General features: G+C 45.3%; 1 protein-coding gene across 1 annotated transcript in view; it reads left to right on the top strand.

The window, feature by feature from the left end:
- WDR75 (WD repeat domain 75) overlaps positions 1–14,022 on the top strand; it is a 229,790-nt gene that overhangs the window by 22,962 nt on the left and 192,806 nt on the right. The gene's annotated exons all lie outside the window — the stretch shown is intronic.

The raw sequence follows: 14,022 nt of genomic DNA, 5'->3' as shown, positions 1-14,022 counted from the left end.
ATGAGATGAGTCAGGGACAGGACTCATCTCAGGTTAATTTGCATATGTATCAAATCGTTTTTTTGACACAATAAAAGCACACAGAGCTATGGGGACTGGGTATTGCGGATGTGCTAGCGGCCATCTAGCAGCCCATGTCCTCGGATCTATACCCAAAATCCAGGTGACAGGTTCCCTTTAACCACTTCAGCCCCGCTAGGTGAAACCCCCTTCATGACCAGGCCACTTTTTACACTTCGGCACTACACTCCTTTCACCGTTTATCGCTCGGTCATGCAACTTACCACCCAAATGAATTTTACCTCCTTTTCTTCTCACTAATGGAGCTTTCATTTGGTGGTATTTTATTGCTGCTGACATTTTTACTTTTTTTGTTATTAATCAAAATGTAACGATTTTTTTGCAAAAAAATGACATTTTTCACTTTCAGCTGTGAAATTTTGCAAAAAAACCGACATCCATATATAAATTTTTCGCTAAATTTATAGTTCTACATGTCTTTGATAAAAAAAAAATATTTGGGCAAAAAAAAAAAAAATGGTTTGGGTAAAAGTTATAGCATTTACAAACTATGGTACAAAAATGTGAATTTCCGCTTTTTGAAATGGCTCTGATTTTCTGAGCACCTGTCATGATTCCTGAGGTTCTACAATGCCCAGACAGTAGAAAACCCCCACAAATGACCCCATTTCGGAAAGTAGACACCCTAAGGTATTCGCTGATGGGCATAGTGAGTTCATAGAACTTTTTATTTTTTGTCACAAGTTAGCGGAAAATGATGATTTTTTTTTTCTCTTTTTTCCTTACAAAGTCTCATATTCCACTAACTTGCGACAAAAAATTAAAAATTCTAGGAACTCACCATGCCCCTAACAGAATACCTTGGGGTGTCTTCTTTCCAAAATGGGGTCACTTGTGGGGTAGTTATACTGCCCTGGCAATTTAGGGGCCCAAATGTGTGAGAAGAACTTTGCAATCAAAATGTGTAAGAAATGACCGGTGAAATCCGAAAGGTGCACTTTGGAATATGCGCCCCTTTGCCCACCTTGGCAGCAAAAAAGTGTCACACATGTGGTATCGCCGTACTCAGGAGAAGTTGGGGAATGTGTTTTGGGGTGTCATTTTACATATACCCATGCTGGGTGAGAGAAATATCTTGGCAAAAGACAACTTTTCCCATTTTTTTATACAAAGTTGGCATTTGACCAAGATATTTTTCTCACCCAGCATGGGTATATGTAAAATGACACCCCAAAACACATTCCCCAACTTCTCCTGAGTACGGCGATACCAGATGTGTCACACTTTTTTGCTGCCAAGGTGGGCAAAGGGGCACATATTCCAAAGTGCACCTTTCGGATTTTGCAGGCCATTTTTTACACATTTTGATTGCAAGGTACTTCTCACACATTTGGGCCCCTAAATTGCCAGGGCAGTATAACTACGCCACAAGTGACCCCATTTTGGAAAGAAGACACCCCAAGGTATTCCGTGAGGGGCACTGCGAGTTCCTAGAATTTTTTATTTTTTGTCACAAGTTAGCGGAAAATGATGATTTTTTTTTTTCTTCTCTTTTTTTCCTTACAAAGTCTCATATTCCACTAACTTGCGACAAAAAATAAAAAATTCTAGGAACTCGCCATGCCCCTCACGGAATACCTTGGGGTGTCTTCTTTCCAAAATGGGGTCACTTGTGGCGTAGTTATACTGCCCTGGCAATTTAGGGGCCCATATGTGTGAGAAGTACTTTGCAATCAAAATCTGTAAGAAATGACCGGTGAAATCCGAAAGGTGCACTTTGGAATATGTGCCCCTTTGCCCACCTTGGCATCAAAAAAGTGTGACACATCTGGTATCGCCGTACTCAGGAGAAGTTGGGTAATGTGTTTTGGGGGGTCATTTTACATATACCCATGCTGGGTGAGAGAAATATCTTGGCAAAAGACAACTTTTCCCATTTTTTTATACAAAGTTGGCATTTGACCAAGATATTTATCTCACCCAGCATGGGTATATGTAAAATGACACCCCAAAACACATTCCCCAACTTCTCCTGAGTACGGCGATACCAGATGTGTGACACTTTTTTGCAGCCTAGATGCGCAAAGGGGCCCAAATTCCTTTTAGGAGGGCATTTTTAGACATTTGGATCCCAGACTTCTTCTCACGCTTTCGGGCCCCTAAAAAGCCAGGGCAGTATAAATACCCCACATGTGACCCCACTTTGGAAAGAAGACACCCCAAGGTATTCAATGAGGGGCATGGCGAGTTCCTAGAATTATTTTTTTTGCATAAGCTCCGCTAACTTAGGACAAAAATTTCAATCTTTCATGGACTCAATATGCCCCTCACGGAATACCTTGGGGTGTCTTCTTTCCGAAATGGGGTCACATGTGGGGTATTTATACTGCCCTGGCTTTTTAGGGGCCCTAAAGCGTGAGAAGAAGTCTGGAATATAAATGTCTAAAAATGTTTACGCATTTGGATTCCGTGAGGGGTATGGTGCGTCCATGTGAGATTTTATTTTTTGACACAAGTTAGTGGAATATGAGACTTTGTAAGAAAAAACAAAAACAAACAAAAAATGTCCGCTAACTTGTGCAAAAAAAATGGCTGAATGGAGCCTTACCAGGGGGGGAGTGATCAATGACAGGGGGGTGATGAATGACAGGGGGGGTGATCACCCATATAGACTCCCTGATCACCCCCCTGTCATTGATCACCCCCCCTGTAAGGCTCCATTCAGACATCCGCATGATTTTTTACGGATCCATGGATACATGGATCGGATCCACAGAACGCATGCGGACGTCTGAATGGAGCCTTACAGGGGGGTGATCAATGACAGGGGGTGATCAGGGTGATCACCCCCCTGTCACTGATCACCCCCCCTGTAAGGCTCCATTCAGACGTCCGCATGATTTTTACGGATCCATGGATCGGATCCGTGAAAATCATGCGGACGTCTGAATGGAGCCTGACAGGGGGGTGATCAATGACAGGGGGGTGATCAATGACAGGGGGTGATCAGGGAGTGTATATGGGTGATCACCCGCCTGTCATTGATCACCCCCCTGTCAGGCTCCATTCAGACGTCCGCATGATTTTTACGGATCCATGGATACATGGATCGGATCCGTAAAAATCATGCGGACGTCTGAATGGAGCCTGACAGGGGGGGTGATCAATGACAGGGGGGTGATCAATGACAGGGGGGTGATCAATGACAGGGGGGTGATCAATGACAGGGGGGTGATCAATGACAGGGGGGTGATCAATGACAGGGGGGTGATCAATGACAGGGGGGTGATCAATGACAGGGGGGTGATCAATGACAGGGGGGTGATCAATGACAGGGGGTGATCAGGGAGTGTATATGGGTGATCACCCGCCTGTCATTGATCACCCCCCTGTCAGGCTCCATTCAGACGTCCGCATGATTTTTACGGATCCATGGATACATGGATCGGATCCGTAAAAATCATGCGGACGTCTGAATGGAGCCTGACAGGGGGGTGATCAATGACAGGGGGGTGATCAATGACAGGGGGGTGATCAATGACAGGGGGGTGATCAATGACAGGGGGGTGATCAATGACAGGGGGGTGATCAATGACAGGGGGGTGATCAATGACAGGGGGGTGATCAATGACAGGGGGGTGATCAATGACAGGGGGGTGATCAATGACAGGGGGGTGATCAGGGAGTGTATATGGGTGATCACCCGCCTGTCATTGATCACCCCCCTGTCAGGCTCCATTCAGACGTCCGCATGATTTTTACGGATCCATGGATACATGGATCGGATCCGTAAAAATCATGCGGACGTCTGAATGGAGCCTGACAGGGGGGTGATCAATGACAGGGGGTGATCAGGGAGTGTATATGGGTGATCACCCGCCTGTCATTGATCACCCCCCTGTCAGGCTCCATTCAGACGTCCGCATGATTTTTACGGATCCATGGATACATGGATCGGATCCGTAAAAATCATGCGGACGTCTGAATGGAGCCTGACAGGGGGGTGATCAATGACAGGGGGTGATCAGGGAGTGTATATGGGTGATCACCCGCCTGTCATTGATCACCCCCCTGTCAGGCTCCATTCAGACGTCCGCATGATTTTTACGGATCCATGGATCGGATCCGTAAATATCATGCGGACGTCTGAATGGAGCCTGATAGGGGGGTGATCAATGACAGGGGGTGATCAGGGAGTGTATATGGGTGATCACCCGCCTGTCATTGATCACCCCCCTGTAAGGCTCCATTCAGACGTCCGCATGATTTTTACGGATCCATGGATACATGGATCGGATCCGTAAAAATCATGCGGACGTCTGAACGGAGCCTGACAGGGGGGTGATCAATGACAGGGGGGTGATCAATGACAGGGGGGTGATCAATGACAGGGGGGTGATCAATGACAGGGGGGTGATCAATGACAGGGGGGTGATCAATGACAGGGGGGTGATCAGGGAGTTTATATGGGGTGATCAGGGGTTTATAAGGGGTTAATAAGTGACGGGGTGGTGTGGTGTAGTGTAGTGTGGTGTTTGGTGGGACTGTACTGACCTACCTGAGTCCTCTGGTGGTCGATCCTAACAAAAGGGACCACCAGAGGACCAGGTAGGAGGTATATTAGACGCTGTTATGAAAACAGCGTCTAATATACCTGTTAGGGGTTAAAAAATTCGGATCTCCAGCCTGCCAGCGAGCGATCGCCGCTGGCAGGCTGGAGATCCACTCGCTTACCTTCCGTTCCTGTGAGAGCGCGCGCGCCTGTGCGCACGCGTTCACAGGAAATCTCGGCTCTCGCGGGAGGACGCGTATATGCGTCCACCCAGAAGAGCAGGACCGCCGGCAGGACGCAATCCTGCGTACGGCGGTCCTGAGGAGGTTAACCACCTCCCGACCGCTGTACGCACCGATGCATCCGGGAGGTGGTTGATTAGTTCCTCCTGGACGCATCGGCGCGTCCTCTCGCGAGACGCGAGATTACGTCACAGCCGGCCCGCGCATGCGCATCGCGGGCCGGCATTTCACTGCAGAGTATTTCGTCAGCAGCCTGCCGGCCACGATCATTGGCTGGCAGGCTGCTGATTTAAAAAAAAAACAATCAGCAGCCATATAACCCCACATATTAGTAAATATGATGGGGTTATATGGCTGCTGTGCTCCTCTGCTCCTTCTTTTGGTCGGTTGGTTCCAGCAGAGGAGCAGAGGAGCACATCATTACTGTGAGTACCCACCACACCACATTTAGCCCCCAGATCACCCCAATTAACCCTTTGATCACCCCTTTTATCCCCCCCCTGTCAATCACTAGTGAAAGGAAAAAAGTGATCAGTGCAAACTGTCACTTTTTTTTTCCACTGGTATTGACCGTTAGGTTTCAGTATAGTTTAGGCCCCTTGGTTAGGTAGTTTAGGGATCGGTTAGCGCCCAGCCCACCGCACCGCAGTCCGTTATTCGCTGATTAGCGTATCGCTAATCAGCATTTGTACTTTTATAGTATCTGGAAGTGATCAAAACTGATCACGGTCAGATCTATAATTGTACTAGTGTCACTTTAGTTCGCCCTCCACCCAAAACGCAGTGTTTGCCCGATCAGGCCTGATCGGTCGCCCACACGTGCGTACACCCACGCCCGCCCCACCGCAGTGACAAAAAAAAATTATTCTTTTTGATCGCTGCACATTCACTTTACACGCACTGCGGCGATAAAAAAATCAGTTTTGATATTTATCAACTGCAGCAGCCTCCGGTACTTCGCTAGCCTCCCATTTGTAAGACAGGCTTGCTTTTTTTTTCTTGGGTAGTCTCAGGGAATACCCCGAAATTTAGTTGCCCACATGTCTAACAGGGGGTATTCTTCTGAAGAGGCCTACAGGCTTCTGACCCAGTCGGATGAGGAGTGGGAACCCTCATCTGATGAATCCAGCGGGTCAGAATACGAACCTGTAGAAAGCAGTGGCTCTCTGACCCAAAGTTCGGACGAGGAGGCTGAGGTCCCTGATAGCACCAGGCGTACCCGGCCCCGTGTCGCTAGACCGCAGGTTGCGCAGGATCCGCTTCAAGAGCAGCAGAGTGGGGCTGGTGCTGTCGGATTACGTGGTGAGGCATACACCAGCAGCCCAGCCCTTCCTGGACCTAGTAACAGCACTGCCGTACAACCTGGTGAAGTAGCGAGCACCAGAAGGGCAGTTGAAGCTGGTACGGTGGCACGTGCAGTAGTGACCCCGTCGCAGCCACCGCAAAGACTTGCCCGTAGAGCCCCTAGAATCCCAGCCGCACCCGTAGTTTTCCCTTTCACCGCCCAGTCTGGAGTTCGGGTTGAGACAGCTCAGATCGATTCGGCCCTGGGAGTTTTTGAGCTGTTCTTGACTGCGGAGCTTTTAGACTTAGTCGTGGCAGAGACAAACAGGTATGCCACACAATTTATCACCGCTAACCCGGAAAGCTTTTATGCCCAGCCTTTCCGGTGGAAACCAGTCCAAGTTTCCGAATTTAAAACTTTTCTGGGCCTCCTCCTCAACATGGGCCTGACAAAAAAGCATGAATTGAGGTCATATTGGTCCACGAACCCGATTCATCACATGCCCATGTTCTCTGCTGCTATGTCCAGGACACGATTTGAGGTCATCCTGCGTTTCCTGCAATTTAGCGACAACACCGCCTCCCGTCCCAGGGGCCACCCTGCTTTTGACCGGCTCCACAAAATTCGGCCCCTCATAGACCATTTCAACCAGAAATTTGCAGATTTGTATACCCCTGAGCAAAACATCTGCATAGACGAGTCCCTGATACATTTTACCCAGCGCCTTGGCTTCAAACAATACATCCGAAGCAAGCGCGCCCGGTATGGGGTCAAATTGTATAAGCTCTGTGAAAGGGCCACAGGCTATACCCACAAATTTCGGGTCTATGAGGGAAAAGATCAGACCCTGGAGCCGGTCGGTTGCCCTGACTACCTGGGGAGCAGTGGGAAGACAGTTTGGGACTTGGTGTCACCCTTATTCGGCAAGGGGTACCATCTTTATGTGGACAATTTTTACACAAGTGTGGCCCTCTTTAGGCATTTGTTTCTAGAACGGATTGGCGCCTGTGGTACCGCGCGAACTTCCCCCAACGGCTCGTTAGCACCCGTCTTGCAAGGGGGCAGAGGGCCGCACTGTGTAACGAAGAACTGCTCGCGGTGAAATGGAGAGACAAGCGTGACGTTTACATGCTCTCCTCCATTCACGCAGACACGACAATACAAATTGAGCGAGCAACCCGTGTCATTGAAAAGCCCCTCTCAGTCCACGACTATAACCTCCACATGGGAGGGGTCGACTTCAATGACCAGATGTTGTCTCCGTATTTAGTTTCCCGACGCACCAGACGCTGGTATAAGAAGGTGTCTGTATATTTAATTCAATTGGCTCTGTACAATAGTTTTGTTCTCTACAGTAAGGCTGGGAGAACTGGATCCTTCCTCAAATTTCAGGAAGAGATCATCGCGAACCTCCTGTATCCAGGAGGTTCCGTGGCCCCATCCACCAGTGTAGTTAGCCGTCTACACGAGCGACACTTCCCCAGTGTCGTTGCTGGTACCTCAAACCGACCGCCACCCCGAAAAAAATGTTGTGTCTGTAGCAGGAGTGGAATAAGGCGTGACACCCGCTATTTCTGTCCTGACTGTCCCGACCACCCTGCTCTATGCTTAGGGGAGTGTTTCCGAAAGTACCACACACAGGTACACCTAGCATAGGGATCACATCTCACCAGGATAGGCACACAGGGCTATTAGGGCCCATTCACTCACAGCTGCTGCAAACGTCTCCTTTCACATGGGACAAAGTGCATAACGCACTTCGCCACATCTTTGGGCGATTTGCGCTTTGCACATTGACCCATGGGGAAGGAGAGGTTTGTTCTATAAAGGTAAAAAAAAAACTAAAAAAAAAAACAGGTAAGCAAACAGGTTAATGTTTAGTTCCAAAAGTTAAAGTTACATGTTCTGTTCCAAAGTTAATAAAATTATTGCGTTGTGGCCTGTTTTTTTTTTTTTTTTTTGTCTTTTTACCTTCCAGGTGGACCAACCGATCTACTAGCTGCAGCACCGATGTGCATTCTGACAGAAGCATTGCGCTGCTGTCAGATTACACGCAAGTCGGTGTATGCGGCGCTGCAAGCCGGGATTTTCTCCTCTGCAGTGACAGATACGTTTGCCGAGGCATACGAGCTGAGGAGGAGGCGGCGTTCCTATGCTTTGGCAAGCACTTTGTGTGTGTGTGTGTGTGTGTGTGTGTATGTGTGTATATATATATATATATATATATATATATATATATAAAAATCCCGGCAATGATTTATTCATCCACATCGATTGATGCGAATGAAGAAATCTGTGCCGTTCATTTTTTTCTTTCAGCCCAGAGGCTGAACGGAAAAAAAAATCTCATTACCTGTATGCTCAATATAAGGAGGATAGCAGAAACTCCTAATGCTGGCCATACATGTAATGATTGCGGAGACCCTCAAATGCCAGGGCAGTACAAACACCCCACAACTGACCCCATTTTGGAAAGAAGACACCCCAAGGTATTTGCAGAGGGGCATATTGAGTCCATGAAAGATTGAAATTTTTGTCCTAAGTTAGCGGAAAGTGAGACTTTGTGAGAAAAAACAAAAAAAAATCAATTTCCGCTAACTTATGCGAAGAAAAAAAAAAATTTCGATGAACTTGCCAGGCCCCTCATTGAATACCTTGGGGTGTCTTCTTTCCAAAGTGGGGTCACATGTGGGGTATTTATACTGCCCTGGCTTTTTAGGGGCCCTAAAGCGTGAGAAGAAGTCTGGGATCCAAATGTCTAAAAATGCCCTCCTAAAAGGAATTTGGGCCCCTTTGCGCATCTAGGCTGCAAAAAAGTGTGACACATCTGGTATCGCCGTACTCAGAAGAAGTTGGGGAATGTGTTTTGGGGTGTCATTTTACATATACCCATGCTGGGTGAGATAAATATCTTGGTCAAATGCCAACTTTGTATAAAAAAATGGGAAAAGTTGTCTTTTGCCAAGATATTTCTCTCACCCAGCATGGGTATATGTAAAATGACACCCCAAAACACATTCCCCAACTTCTCCTGAGTACGGCGATACCAGATGTGTGACACTTTTTTGCTGCCAAGGTGGGCAAAGGGGCGCATATTCCAAAGTGCACCTTTCGGATTTCACCGGTCATTTCTTACACATTTTGATTGCAAAGTTCTTCTCACACATTTGGGCCCCTAAATTGCCAGGGCAGTATAACTACCCCACAAGTGACCCCATTTTGGAAAGAAGACACCCCAAGGTATTCTGTTAGGGGCATGGTGAGTTCCTAGAATTTTTTATTTTTTGTCGCAAGTTAGTGGAATATGAGACTTTGTAAGAAACAAAAAAAAAAATAAAAATCATCATTTTCCGCTAACTTGTGACAAAAAATAAAAAGTTCTATGAACTCACTATGCCCATCAGCGAATACCTTAGGGTGTCTACTTTCTGAAATGGGGTCATTTGTGGGGTAGTTATACTGTTTGGGCATTGTAGAACCTCAGGAAACATGACAGGTGCTCAGAAAATCAGAGCAGTTTCAAAAAGCGGAAATTCACATTTTTGTACCATAGTTTGTAAATGCTATAACTTTTACCCAAACCATTTTTTTTTTTGCCCAAACATTTTTTTTTATCAAAGACATGTAGAACTATAAATTTAGCGAAAAATTTATATATGGATGTCGTTTTTTTTGCAAAATTTCACAGCTGAAAGTGAAAAATTTCATTTTTTTGCAAAAAAATCGTTTACATTTTGATTAATAACAAAAAAAGTAAAAATGTCAGCAACAATAAAATACCACCAAATGAAAGCTCCATTAGTGAGAAGAAAAGGAGGTAAAATTCATTTGGGTGGTAAGTTGCATGACCGAGCGATAAACGGTGAAAGGAGTGTAGTGCCGAAGTGTAAAAAGTGGCCTGGTCATGAAGGGGGTTTCACCTAGCGGGGCTGAAGTGGTTAATGACCAGACCACTTTTTACAATTCTGCACTACACTACTTTCACCGTTTATTGCTCGGTCATGCAACTTACCACCCAAATGAATTTTACCTCCTTTTCTTCTCACTAATAGAGCTTTAATTTGGTGGTATTTCATTGCTGCTGACGTTTTGACTTTTTTTGTTATTGATCGAAATTTAACGAAATTTTTGCAAAAAAATGAAATTTTTCACTTTCAGTTGTAAAATTTTTCAGAAAAAACGCCATCTATATATACTTTTTTCTCTAAATTTATTGTTCTACATGTCTTTGATTAAAAAAAAAGTTTGGGTAAAAGTTATAGCATTTACAAACTATGGTACAAAAATGTGAATTTCCGCTTTTTGAAGCAGCTCTGACTTTCGAGCACCTGTCATGTTTCCTGAGGTTCTACAATGCCTAGACAGTAGAAACCCCCCCACAAATGACCCCTAAGGTATTCGCTGATGGGCATAGTGAGTTCATCAAATTTTTTTTTTTTTGTCACAAGTTAGTGGAAAATGAGACTTTGTAAGGAGAAAAAAATAAAAAAAAATAATCATTTTCCGCTAACTTGTGACAAAAAAATAAAAACTTCTATGAACTCACTATGCCCATCACGAAATACCTTGGGTGTCTTCTTTCAAAAATGGGGTCACTTGTGGGGTAGTTATACTGCCCTGGCATTTTAGGGGCCCTAATGCGTGAGAAGTAGTTTGAAATAAAAATGTGTAAAAAAAAAATGCCCTGTGAAATCCTAAAGGTGCTCTTTGGAATGTGGGCCCCTTTGCCCACCTAGGCTGCAAAAAAGTGTCACACGTGTGGTATCGCCGTACTCAGGAGAAGTTGGGCAATGTGTTTTGGGGTGTCATTTTACATATACCCATGCTGGGTGAGAGAAATATCTCGGCAAAAGACAACTTTTCCCTTTTTTTTTTTTTTTTTTTTTTATACAAAGTTGGCATTTGACCAATATATTTATCTCACCCAGCATGGGTATATGTATAAAGACACCCCAAAACACATTGCCTTACTTCTCCTGAGTACGGCGATACCACATGACACTTTTCTGCAGCCTACATGCGCAAAGGGGCCCAAATTCCTTTTAGGAGGGCATTTTTAGACATTTTGGATTCCAGACTTCTTCTCACACTTTAGGGCCCCTAAAATGCCAGGGCAGTATAAATAACCCACCTGTGACCCCATTTTGGAAAGACACCCCAAGATATTCAATGAGGGGCATGGCGAGTTCATAGAAAGGCACAAGTTAGCAAAAATTGTTTTTTTTTTATTTTAGTTTTTTCTCACAAAGTCTCCCTTTCTGCTAACTTGGGACAAAAAGTCTTTCATGGACTCAATATGCCCATCACAAAATACCGGTGTCTTCTTTCCGAAATGGGGTCACATGTGGGGTATTTATACTGCCCTGGCATTTTAGGGGCCCTAAAGTGTGAGAAGTCTGGAATATAAATGTCTAAAATATTTTACGCATTTGGATTCCGTGAGGGGTATGGCGAGTTCATGTGAAATTTTATTTTTTGACACAAGTTGAATATGAGACTTTGTAAGAAAAAAAAAAAAAAAAAAAAACTATTTCCGCTAACTTGTGCCAATTTTTTTTCTAAATGGGGCCTTACAGGGGGTTGATCAGGGAGTCTATATGGGGTGATCACCCCCCTGTAAGGCTCCATTCAGACGTCCGTATGTGTTTTGCGGATCCGATCCATGGATCCGTAAAACATACGGACGTCTAAATGGAGCCTGACTGGGGGTTATCAATGACAGGGGGGTGATCAGGGGTTAATAAGGGGTTAATAAGTGACGGGGGGGTGTAGTGTAGTGTGGTGCTTGGTGCTACTTTACTGAGCTGCCTGTGTCCTCTGGTGGTCGATCCAAGCAAAAGGGACCACCAGAGGACCAGGTAGCAGGTATATTAGACGCCGTTATCAAAACGGCGTCTAATATACCTGTTAGGGGTTAAAAAAAATAAAAAATCACATCTACAGTTTGCCAGCGAACGATCGCCGCTGGCAGGCTGTAGATCCACTCTCTTACCTCCTGATCCTGTGTGCGTGCGTTCACAGGAAGTCTTGCATCTCGCGATATGACTCATAGATGCGTCACTCTGCCTGGGACAGCCGCCTCCGGACTGCGATCCTGCGTTAGGCGGTCCGGAGGCGGTTATTGTCAGTGTAAAACTCACATTACACTACATTGCAGTAGATGACTATTGCACTGTACTGTACAGCCATCAGACCCACTTGTCCCACATAGTGAATGCCGTTAAAAAAATGCTGTTTATCACCTCCCCCCCCCCCCAAAGAAAAATGGAATTAAAAGCGATCAAAGTCGTATGTATCCCAAAGTGGTACCAATTAAAACTACGATGGCTATGTTGCCGCAAAAATAAAAATGTTACGAATGTTAGTATATGGCGAAGCAAAATTAACTTATGATGCAAAAGTGGTAAAACACAAAAAAAAACTAGAAATTCGTTTTTGTGATAATTGTATCGACCCACAGAATAAAGTTCTCATGTCATATATATATACTGCATGGAGAACCCATGCCTACTTCACCTCCCAAAAAATTAAATTAAAAACTAGTGTACCCCAAAACGGTACCAATAGAAACTACAGCTTGTCGCTAAAAATAGTTATGGCCCTTTAAAAAAAACTTCAAATTCCATGTTAGAAAATCCAGATTCTGGTGCTTCCCTTCTAAATGTTGCTATCTCCCCAAACGTCCATTTATGGTCACATATATGTGTTGCTGTATTCAGGAAAAAATGAACAAAGATGAGGGAATGTCTGTTTGCACATTTTAAAGGGAACCTGTCACCGGGATTTTGGCCATAGAGCTGGGGACATGGGCTGCTAGATGGCCGCTAGCACATATGCAATACCCAGTCCCCATAGCTCTCTGTGCTTTTATTATGTTGAAAAAACATTTTGATCCATATGCAAATGAACCTGATATGTGTCCTGTATCCGGAGAGGAGTCCAGCGGAAAGGAGCCCAGCACCGCCCCGCGTCCTCCGAATCTCCTCCTTGCTGGCTGATGTCAGAGCTGGAGCGCCGAAATCTCGCGATGCACGAGCTAGCGCATGCGCAGTGTCGGCATCATGTTCATTCCCTGTGCTGGCATAACACAGGGAACGAACTACGCATACGCTAGCTCGCGCATCGCGAGATTTCGGTGCTCCAGCTCTGTGACGTCAGCCAGGAAGGATACCATATACTGGTATGTACAGTCGTGGCCAAAAGTTTTGAGAATTACATAAATATTGGAAGATGCTGCTTAAGTTTTTATAATAGCAATTTGCATATACTGCATATACCATCTATACATATATAGAATGGTATGAAGAGTGATCAGATGAATTGCATAGTCCTCCTTTGCCATGAAAATTAACTTAATCCCCCAAAAAACTTTCCACTGCATTTCATTGCTGTCATTTCAGTAATCGGCTTGTTAACTCAGGTGAGAATGTTGACTAGCATTATGTCAGGCTGATTGGGTTAAAATGGCAGACTTGACCTGTTAAACGGAGGGTGATGCTTGAAATCATTGTTTTTCCATTGTTAACCATGGTGACCTGCAAAGAAACGCGTGCAGCCATCATTGCGTTGCATAAAAATGGCTTCACAGGCAAGGATATTGTGGCTACTAAGACTGCACCTCAATCAACAATTTATAGGATGATCAAGAACGTCTAGTAAAGAGGTTCAATTCTTGTTAAGAAGGCTTCAGGGCGTCCAAGAAAGCCCAGCAAGCGCCAGGATAGTTTCCTAAAGAGGATTCAGCTGCAGGATCGGAGTGCCACCAGTGCAGAGCTTGCAGGCAGGTGTGAGCGCATCTACACGCACAGTGAGGCGAAGACTTTTCGAAGATGGCATGGTGTCAAGATAGGCAGCAAAGAAGCCACTTCTCTCCAAAAAAAAAAACCCATCAGGGACAGATTGATCTTTTGCAGAAAATATGG

This window comes from Bufo gargarizans, chromosome 8 (genome assembly GCF_014858855.1).
Source record: "Bufo gargarizans isolate SCDJY-AF-19 chromosome 8, ASM1485885v1, whole genome shotgun sequence".
NCBI classification, from domain to species: domain Eukaryota; kingdom Metazoa; phylum Chordata; class Amphibia; order Anura; family Bufonidae; genus Bufo; species Bufo gargarizans.
This window is presented reverse-complemented; position numbering and strand designations above follow the sequence as displayed.